We start from the raw sequence: 10,566 nt of genomic DNA, 5'->3' as shown, positions 1-10,566 counted from the left end.
TGAGAAATCCAGATAACTTCAGTTCCTTTGGCTCAAGTTGTCCATGACCGTGGACACGGCTAATCGATTAGGTTTGAGTACTCTGCAGAATTTTGCACACGTTCCCCACAAGATTTGATCGCCTCCGAGTATGTCCTCGCACTTCAGGGTGTTTGAAGACCGGATGATCAAAACATGGTCTTTCAACGGGTCCCTCTGAATCCCTGTCGGTGCCCATCCATTCCTATCATTCTTCTACATCTGCTAGCACCGCCTGTGCAGAGTCGCCGCGTTGCCCAACCAAGCCAGAGCCCATAATGACTTGTGGCTATGCAGGTAAGCCTTGGGTCTTGAAAATATCCGTCCGTCTCTTTGAGCCTCGGTGAAGCTTTCCGCAAGATGTCATGGCCGTCTCCAACATCCCGGGTCATCCACTGGTTTCTCCAGGGAGCCGATCAACCGTCCTTCACCCAGAGTTGCATTGCATCACGAGGTCTTGAAAAGTCTTGACTTAACCGGTCTTGGTTATTAAATTATTCTCGCATCACTCGTGGTAAACTCTCAACCAGAATCCCGTCTACTCAAGCATAGCAATATGAAATTTGTCGTCCTGGGCCAAGTAACGGGGTTGTTGGGTGCCTACCACATGATACTACAATATGTAACCATAATTTCCAAGTACCTACTCAGCATGCAATTGGGCATAGGATGGTAGAACTACGATGCATAAAACATAGGTGATACATGATCAAATGACTTGCCTGGTATTACTTGAACAAGATAGTCGCTCTCATAATCCTGATAATTCTACTCGCCACACTCCGAGCAATCTATCGTAAACAAATAGCATTCAGTAAACATTCATGCCAAAAAGGAAGAACCAAGAGAACATAAGAACAAATCATGTCTTGGTACAAAATAACAACGTACTAAGGTTTAATAAAAAAAGATAGGGCCTTATGGTGTTGTAAAAGTTACGATGAAAGGGGTCAACTCAAAAGAGTCAAAGGATGATCAACTATCGCTATATAAGCTCGACTTGCATACACTATGGGAGATGATCAAAAATATTGGGAGAACAACATGAATGTTGTTTGACAAATAGTATAAGGCATAAGAATTTATTTGTAGAAAGAATTTCTTGAAATGGAGCACTACAACGCAAGTTATAACAAATTGAAGTATGAATTAAATTTGCATTAAAAAGGTCAAGAGAAGTTGAACTGAAGTACGATGGTTATGTACAAAAATATATGACATGAGTGTTTAGGGGTGAAATGAATCAATTGAAAAGGTGGTACGATTTGCAAGATAAGATCAAATGAATGTTTGAATACAAATTTGAATCGCTCAAATTTGTAAGGTTCAAAGGTCGAAACTAATGATGCTATTGGATATAGTAGATCAATATGAGCGTGTAGAAAAAAGAATTACTAGATTTGAAATAGCGGATCAAAAGATACAAATACTTCAATATAACATTGAATCGGCTTAGAACGATGTGAACACTTTTGGGCACTAATAGATAAATCTGATTTGATCAAAATTATAAGTTGAAAAGTTAAAACTAATGATACAAACAGGAAGATTACTTTGATAAGAATCCGACGCAATTGGATTCATCTAAAACGGAGCTACGGATAAAAAGATATGATTAAAAGAAGTTTGAATATGAATATGAACAAATTTCGAAATATGAAAATTTTAAAAAGTTGATATGATAGTTTCACAGGATAGGTGGGATCAAGACGAAACTCTAGGCGTTGGTTTCATCTAATTCGGATAAACGAGTAAAAAGTTATGGCTATTTGAAATATCAGGGTCAAGCTGTTTTACGGAATAAAAGTGCTACGTCTAAAAGAATTCTAGTACTAATGTGGAAATACGAAGACTAATTAATATATCTAATTACTCTACCATATAATAGTGTAGGAATACTAATCTAGAAATAATAAACTACGGGAGTATAAAAAAATACGAAGAGAAATAACTTTAGAATGCAGAGTAAGAATTAATTCCAATGAGGAGACGACTTCGAGAAATCCCGCCGAAGAGAAGAAAAAAAATATTTTTATTTAATAAATCTAGTTAAACCAAAAGATTGATTTAACCCGAAATAGATGATTTTTTGGATGCTCCTATGGATCTATATTTATAGGTGGAAGGTAGGTCTAATGGTCCATAGATAGGCAATGTGGGACTAAACATATACGTAAAGAGGAGAAAATAGAAAAAAGAGATAAGAAGTGCCGCATGGGCTGAAAGACTTTGGCCAACCGCATGAGCTGTTCCGGCTAGCCATGGCCTTGTTTTTTCTTTTTTTTGCGAACGAACAAAATTTTTTTAAAACAAAGAAGAAAACCGTATAAATGGAAAAAAGAGAACATTTTATATAGACATATTATATATCAAAATTTTCTGAATAAAATTTTCTAAAACATGAACATATTTTCAAAACCAAAAAAATACTTTTTTAAAAAAATTATTTTTTTGCAATAACTTTAAAATGAAAAGGAATTTGAATTTCGAATAAATTGCAAATACTTAAAATTTGAATCAAGACATTGTCTCTGATTTTGGAGGGTCATTTTCCTCCTCTCGGTTGATATTTTTTTAATCAAAGGGTTTTGAAAATATTCAAACTCAAAATTGAAAAGGGATTGAAAATAGAAAACTTTTGGGAAAGTCATTTTATTCCCTCTCATTTTTTTGAGAAGTTTCAAATTCCACTCAAGTTTCAATCACTCAAACAAACAAACAATCAACCTAATAATTATATTAACATTCCAAAATTTATAATTTTGGGATGTTACACTTTGTCTTAATTCTTCTTTTGTAGTTGCGGATGCTTGCGAGAGAGGTTAATCATAAGTGGGATACTTGTCCAAATAAGGGCAGTACCCAAGCGCCGGTCCACACACATATCAAACTATCAAAGTAACGAACGCGAATCATATGAACATGATGAAACTAGCACGGCAGAAATTCCCGTGTGTCCTCGGGAGCGTTTTTCCTCCTATAAGACTTTGTTCAGGCTTGTCCTTTGCTACAAAAGGGATTGGGCCACTTGCTACACTGTTGCTACTACTTGTTACTTGTTAATTTTTGCTCGCTACGTTTCACCTCACTACACCATCACTTGTTACCGCTACTTTCAGTGCTTGCAATTATTACCTTGCTGAAATCCGTTTATCAGAGCCTTCTGCTCCTTGTTGGGTTCGACACTCTTACTTATCGAAAAGACTACGATTGATCCCCTATACTTGTGGGTCATCAGTCCCATATAATCAAAGCCTGAAACATCAAATGGTTCAATGACAAGTGAATAGTTCATAGGCATTTCCTGACTTTTGCTAATATTACCTATTCTTTGACATTCATCACAAGACAAGACAAACTTACGGGCATCCTTGAAGAGAGTGGGCCAATAGAAACCTGATTGCAATACCTTGTGTGCAGTTCTATCTCCCGCATGGTGTCCTCCGTAGGCCTCGGAGTGACACTTCTGTAGGATCTTTCCCTGTTCATGTTCAGGTACACAACGTCTAATAACACCATCTACTCCTTCCTTATAAATGTGAGGATCATCCCAAAGTAGTGTCTCAAGTTAAAGAAGAATTTCTTCTTTTGCGGGATACGTGAAACTAGGTGGTATGTATTTGGCAACGATATAGTTTGCATAATCAGCATACCACGGTGCACTACGTGAAGCATTGATGACATTCAATTGCTCATCAGGAATGCTATCATCAATAGGTTGTGGGTCATCAAGAACGTTCTCCAACCTAGACAAGTTATCTGCTACTGGGTTATCAGCACCCTTTCTGTCGACAACATGCAAATCAAATTCTTGTAGCAAGAGAACCCATCTGATAAGTCTAGGTTTAGCGTCTTTCTTCTCCATGAGGTACTTAATAGCAGCATGATCAGTGTGAATAGTGACTTTGAAATCAACTATGTAAGACCTGAACTTTTCACATGCAAACACGACTGCTAAAAATTCCTTCTCCGTAGTGGCATAGTTTCTTTGGGCACTGTCTAGAGTTTTACTAGCATAGTGAATAACATTCAACTTCTTATCAACTCTTTGCCCTAGGACAACACCAACAGCATAATCACTAGCGTCACACATGATCTCAAAAGGCAAGTTCCAATCAGGTGGTTGAACAATAGGTGCAGTTATCAAAGCCCTCTTAAGTATTTCGAAGGCTTCCTCACAATCATCGTCAAAGACAAAAGGAATATACTTTTGCAAGAGATTGGTAAGAGGCCTAGAAATCTTAGAGAAGTCTTTGATGAACCTTCTATAGAAACCAACATGACCAAGGAAACTTCTTATCCCTTTGATATCTGTGGGGTATGGCATTTTCTCGATTGCATCAACCTTAGCCTTATCGACTTCAATACCTCTTTGAGAAATTTTATGTCCTAAGACAATGCCTTCATTAACCATAAAGTGGCAATTCTCCCAATTCAAGACAAGATTGGTGTCTTTACATCTCTACAAGACTCGATCTAGGTTGCTGAGGCAGTCATCAAAGGAAGACCCCTAAACGGAGAAGTCATCCATGAAAACCTCGACAATCTTTTCACAAAAGTCAGAGAATATAGCCATCATACATCTTTGAAAGGTGGCAGTGGCCTTACATAAGCCAAAAGGCATACGCCTATAAGCAAAGGTACCGAAAGGGCAGGTGAAAGTGGTCTTCTCCTGATCAGATTGTGCAACTGGTATTTGGGAGAAACCAGAATAACCGTCTAGAAAGCAAAAGTGTGTGTGTTTGGACAGTCTTTCTAGCATTTGGTCGATAAAAGGCAAAGGGTAATGATCTTTCCTATTGCCTTTGTTCAATTTCCTAAAATCGATCACCATCCTATAGCCAGTGATAATCCTCTGTGGGATAAATTCATCCTTATCATCGGGGACAACGGCAATGCCTCCCTTCTTAGGAACGCAATGCACCGGACTCACCCAATCGCTATGAGCAACAGGATAAATGATACCTGCTTCCAGGAGCTTTAGTATTTCTTTTCTCACTACTTCTTTCATCTTAGGATTCAATCTCCTTTGATGATCAGCAACTGGTTTGAATTCAGGATCAGTTTTAATCTTGTGCTGGCATAGAGTAGGACTGGTGCCCTTAAGATCATCAAGAGTATATCCTATAGCAGCACAGTGCTTCCTCAGAGTTTTTAGTAACTTCTTTTCTTCCTGCTCTGAGAGGCTAGCACTAATAATAACATGATATATCTCCTTTTCAACAAGATAGGCATACTTAAGAGTATCAGGCAACTGTTTAAGCTCGAACACAGGATCACCCTTTGGTGGGGGTGGATCCCCAAGCAGTTCAACAGGCAGATTATTCTTAAGGATAGGATGTTGTTCTAAGACAACTCTATCTATTTCATCCCTTTCATCCATATGCGTATCATTTTCATGTTCAAGCAAGTATTGCTCTAAGGGATCAATAGGAGGCACGACAATAGAGGCCAAGGCAATAGTTTCTTCCCTACTAGGCAACACCTTTTCATGAGGTTGTCTACCAAACTTAGAGAAATTGAACTCATGTGACACACCTTCATAGCCAACAGTGACAGTTTGCTTCTCACAATCAATATGAGCATTGACAGTATTGAGAAAAGGTCTACCAAATATGATGGGACAGAAGCTATCTTGTGCGGTAGCAAGAACGAGGAAATCAACAGGATACTTTGTTTTACCACACAAGACTTCAACATCCCTAACAATTCCCATAGGGCAAGTAGTTTCTCTATTGGCAAGCTGAATAGTGACATCAATGGGCTCAATCTCAACAGGTGCAATCTCATCTTTGATTTCATCGTATAAGGATTGAGGTATTGCACTAACACTAGCACCCACGTCACATAAACCATGATAACAATGATCTCCTATCTTAACAGAAACCACAGGCATGCCAACAACAGGCCTATGTTTGTCTCTAGCGTGAGGTTTAGCAATTCTAGCAGCATGTTCACAGAAGTGAATATTATGTCCCTCAACTTCTTCAGACAGAAGATCTTTGATAATAGCAATGCTAGGTTCAACTCTAATTTGCTCAGGGGGTGTAGGTGTTCTAATATAGCCTCTACGTATCGCACTTGAAGCTTTAGAATGATCCTTTATCCTAACAGGGAAAGGTGGTTTCTCAATGTAAGCATTGGGAACAACAGGATCGCTATAGGCAATGACTTTCTCTTCAACTGGAGTGGATTAACTACATTGACTTCTAAATGAGGATGATATTTAAACCACTTCTCTTTGGGGAGATCAATATGAGCAGCAAAAGATTCACACAATGAAGCTACTATCTCAGAGTCAAGTCCATACTTAGCGCTAAAATCACTAAAGGTATTTGTCTCAACAAAGGATTGAACGCAATCAAATGTGAAATTCATACCTGACTCCTTACCTTCTTCAAGCTCCCAATCTTCAGAGTTGCGTTTAATTCTCTCCAATAAATTCCATTTGAAGTCAATATCTCTCTTCATAAAAGAATCGGTACAAGAAGTGTTAAGCATGGTGCGATCACCATGAGAAAGCCGAGCATAGAAGTTCTGAATGATAATTTCTCTCGAGAGCTCATGATTGGGGCATGAATATAGCATTGATTTAAGCCTCCCCCAAGCTTGACCGATGCTTTCTCTGTCACGAGGGCAAAAATTGTAAATATAATTCCGATCACGATGTACTAAATGCATAGGATAAAACTTTTGATGAAATTCCAATTTCAACCGATTGTAGTCCCATGATCCAGTATCATCACATAGCCTATACCATGTCAACGCCTTATCCTTCAAAGATAAAGGAAAGACCTTCTTCTTGACCTCATCCTCGGGCACACCTGCAAGCTTAAATAAACCACAAACCTCATCTTAATAGATTAGATGCAAGTATGGATGTGATGTTCCATCTCCTGTAAAAGGATTAGCCAGCAGTTTCTCAAGCATACCCGAAGGAAATTCAAAGCAAATATTTTCAGTAGGTGCAGCAGGTTGAGGAGCAACTCTTTGTGCTTCCGTTCAAGGTGAACATACCCCGAACAAGCCCCTCAAAGGATTAGTATCCATAGTGACAAGTGACAAGAAATTTCAGCACACTAAGTGAATGTTTCCTTACCAAGTTCCACTTACCAAAGGCGCTTCACTCCCCGGCAACGGCGCCAGAAAAGAGTCTTGATGACCCACAACTATAGGGGATCAATCGTAGTCCTTTCGATAAGTAAGAGTGTCGAACCCAACGAGGAGCAGAAGGATTTGACAAGTGGTTTTCAGCAAGGTAAAATCTGCACGCACTGAAATTGTCGGTAACAAGTGATTGTGTGGTGAGATGATTCGAAGCAAGCAACAAGTAACAAAAGTAGCAACGATGCAGAAAAGTGGCCCCATCCCTTTGTAGCAAGGGACAAGCCTAGACAAAGTCTTATAAGAGGAAAAACGCTCCCGAGGACACACGAGAATTTCTGTCATGCTAGTTTCATCATGTTCATATGATTCACGTTTGTTACTTTGATAATTTGATAGGTGGGTGGACCGGCGCTTGGGTACTGCCCTTACTTGGACAAGCATACCACTTATGATTAACCCCTCTCGCAAGCATCTGCAACTACGAAAGAAGAATTAAGATAAAGTCTAACCATAGCATTAAACTAGTGGATCCAAATCAGCCCCTTACGAACCAACGCATAAACTCGGGTTTAAGCTTCTGTCACTCTAGCAACCCATCATCTACTTACTACTTCCCAATGCCTTCCTCTAGGCCCAAATAATGGTGAAGTGTTATGTAGTCGACATTCACATAACACCACTAGAGGAAAATCAACATCCAACATATCAAAATACCGAACGAATACCAAATTCACATGACTATTATTAGCATGACTTATCCCATGTCCTCAGGAACAAAAGTAACTACTCACAAAGCATAATCATAATCATGATCTGAGGTCTAATGAGTAGCATCAAGGATCTGAACATAAACTCTTCCACCAAGTAATCCAACTAGAATCAACTACAAAGAGTAATCAACACTACTAGCAACCTTACAAGTACCAATCGGAGTCGCGAGACGGAGATTTGTTACAAGAGATGAGCTCGGGTTTGGAGATGAGATGGTGCTGATGAAGATGTTGATGGTGACGAGTCCCCTCCGTGAGAGGAGTGTTGGTGATGACGATGGCGACGATTTACCCCTCCGGGAGGGAAGTTCCCCGGCAGGATCGTCGTGTCGGAGCTCTAGATTGGTTCTGCTCAAGTTCCGCCTCGTGGTGGCAGCGAAACCACGAAAAAGCTCCCTTCTTATTTTTGCTGGACAAAAACCTCCATATAGAAAAAGAGGGGGGCCAGTGGGCCAGTGGGTCGGCCACAAGCCCCTCTGGCGCGGCCTGGGGGGTGGTCGCGCCGTGCAGGCTTGTTGGCACCCCCTGGTGCCCCTCCGACACTTCTTCGGCCCAGTATTTTTTATAAACTGGGAAAAAAATCTCCGTTGATTTTCACGGTGTTTGGAGTTGCGCATAATAGGTATCTCAACTTTGCTCCACTTTCAGGCCAGAATTCCAGTTGCCGGTATTCTCCCACTTAATGTAAACCTTGCAAAATAAGAGACAAAAGGCATAAGAATAGTACCGTGAAGTGAAATAACAGCCAAAGAAGCGATAAATATCAACATGGAAACATGATGCAAAATGGACGTATCAGTCCCTCCCACTAATTAAACTAATTAATCATTAGTTAATCTAAAAATTAAAATGTGCATATGACAACGGGGACCCACTAGTCATATTTGACTAGTCAAAGTTAGTGTTGACTGCCAATGTCATATTTAATTATCTAATATAATTATATCTGTTAATTCCTAAATAATTAATAAAAAATAAAAAATAATATAAATTAACCCGTAAGTCAGATGAAATGTTTTGAACATGAAAGTTCATCTATCGAGACAAACCCGGATACGCTATCCGTTCGTGCGTCTCGTGCCCCTAGCATAGCAAACGTTGAACTTTTCCACCGTTTTCGTTTGACCGATAGTAGCTAGAGACCCGGGAAATATTATCCGATATTTTCCCGATCCATATATGACGGATAGCACTGCGTTAGCTCATGCCTAGACATGTATATCGCCATGTCATGCATCTTGTTGCATCTGTTTGCTTGTATTTATTGTTTCTTCCCCCTTTTCTCTCCAATAACCTGCGAGACTGACGCTGCTGCCAGAAACGACTACCCACCTGACGACCAGCCCTTTGCCACAGAGCAACAAGGCAAGCAAACCCCCCTTGATCATCTGTATATCGCCTAATTCTTGCTCCCTCCTACTTGCGTTAGAATTTTTGCTATATCTGATGCATAGCCTGTTTTTGATGAACTGCTACTTTCAGTACCAACTTTTAAACTGCTTAGTATAGGTGGCTCGGTCATCCACTCTGACCCCTTAGGCCAGTCGCCCCTCTTTATCATCCAGTCTCGATCAATCGATCGATGAGCCAAGACCCGACACCGCACTTACACCCCCTTAGTTGTACGACGCTGCAAGGCTACCATCGGACACCTCGTTATGTACCCTGATGTTAGCAGTGTAGTGAAGTTGACCGGCGGTGGTTCTCGGAGGGTGATTCCTCATACCCCACCTCTAACAACGACTCTATCGTACAATCCTTCAAGCTGTTCCAGCGAGGGTGATTCCGCCATGGTCACCTTGACGGTTACATCGTACAACATCCATCGAGGGTGATACCTCGGATCCCTCTGATGTTTCGACCACACCGTTACTTGACCGTGCTACTGGGAACATTGATGGACAATGTTTGGCGGGTGGATTCCCGCGTGAATGTGACGAGGCGTGGCTGGGCATCCTGGTCCTTGCCACACATCCTCGAGTTTAATTAGAATGCTAATGGATTTGGGTATTTGATCTAAGTTGGTCGGGAGACCTTTTTGCACTAACCTTCTGCGTGAGAGGAGTTATGGGTTCTCAACTCCGTGGTATCAGCTGAATCTCTTCACACGTCAGCAATGGAGCGGCGCACGCCCGAGTGGTCTAGATATGCATCATGCTTTTTGTAAGGGGTGCTAGGACTAACCTCGGCCGCCCTCGCATCATGCATGAGCGTAGAGGGCAAGTGGGCCCATGAACCCTTTGTGCTTAGGATTTAGACCAGTGGGCTGGCCTCTGTGTTGAGCTTAGGTTGGGCTACGACGTGTTGATGTTCCGAGGCCGGGCATGACCCAGAAAAGTATGTACGGTCAGAGTTTATCAAGCGTGTTTGGAATTGTGGTGCACCCCTGCAGGGAAGAAATAAACTATTCGGATAGCCATGTCCATGTTTACACGATGATTTGGAGTTGTGCCCTAATCTTATATACAACTACAACTGTTACTTAATTGGTTTGTTTGCCCCGGGATCGCTTCCACTGAGGGAGTCAAGGAAGGATCTTTGGGCATGACCTCATATTATAATTGTTGCAACAATATGACTATTATATGTGTTACCCCTATTCTAATCTCGTGTGTTGCTGCAAGACCCCCGAAGATGCTAGTCTTCGATAGGACCAGACTTCTCTCTCTAT

This window comes from Hordeum vulgare, chromosome 7H (genome assembly GCF_904849725.1).
Source record: "Hordeum vulgare subsp. vulgare chromosome 7H, MorexV3_pseudomolecules_assembly, whole genome shotgun sequence".
Classification (NCBI taxonomy): domain Eukaryota; kingdom Viridiplantae; phylum Streptophyta; class Magnoliopsida; order Poales; family Poaceae; genus Hordeum; species Hordeum vulgare.
Note: the sequence above shows the minus strand (reverse complement) of the source record.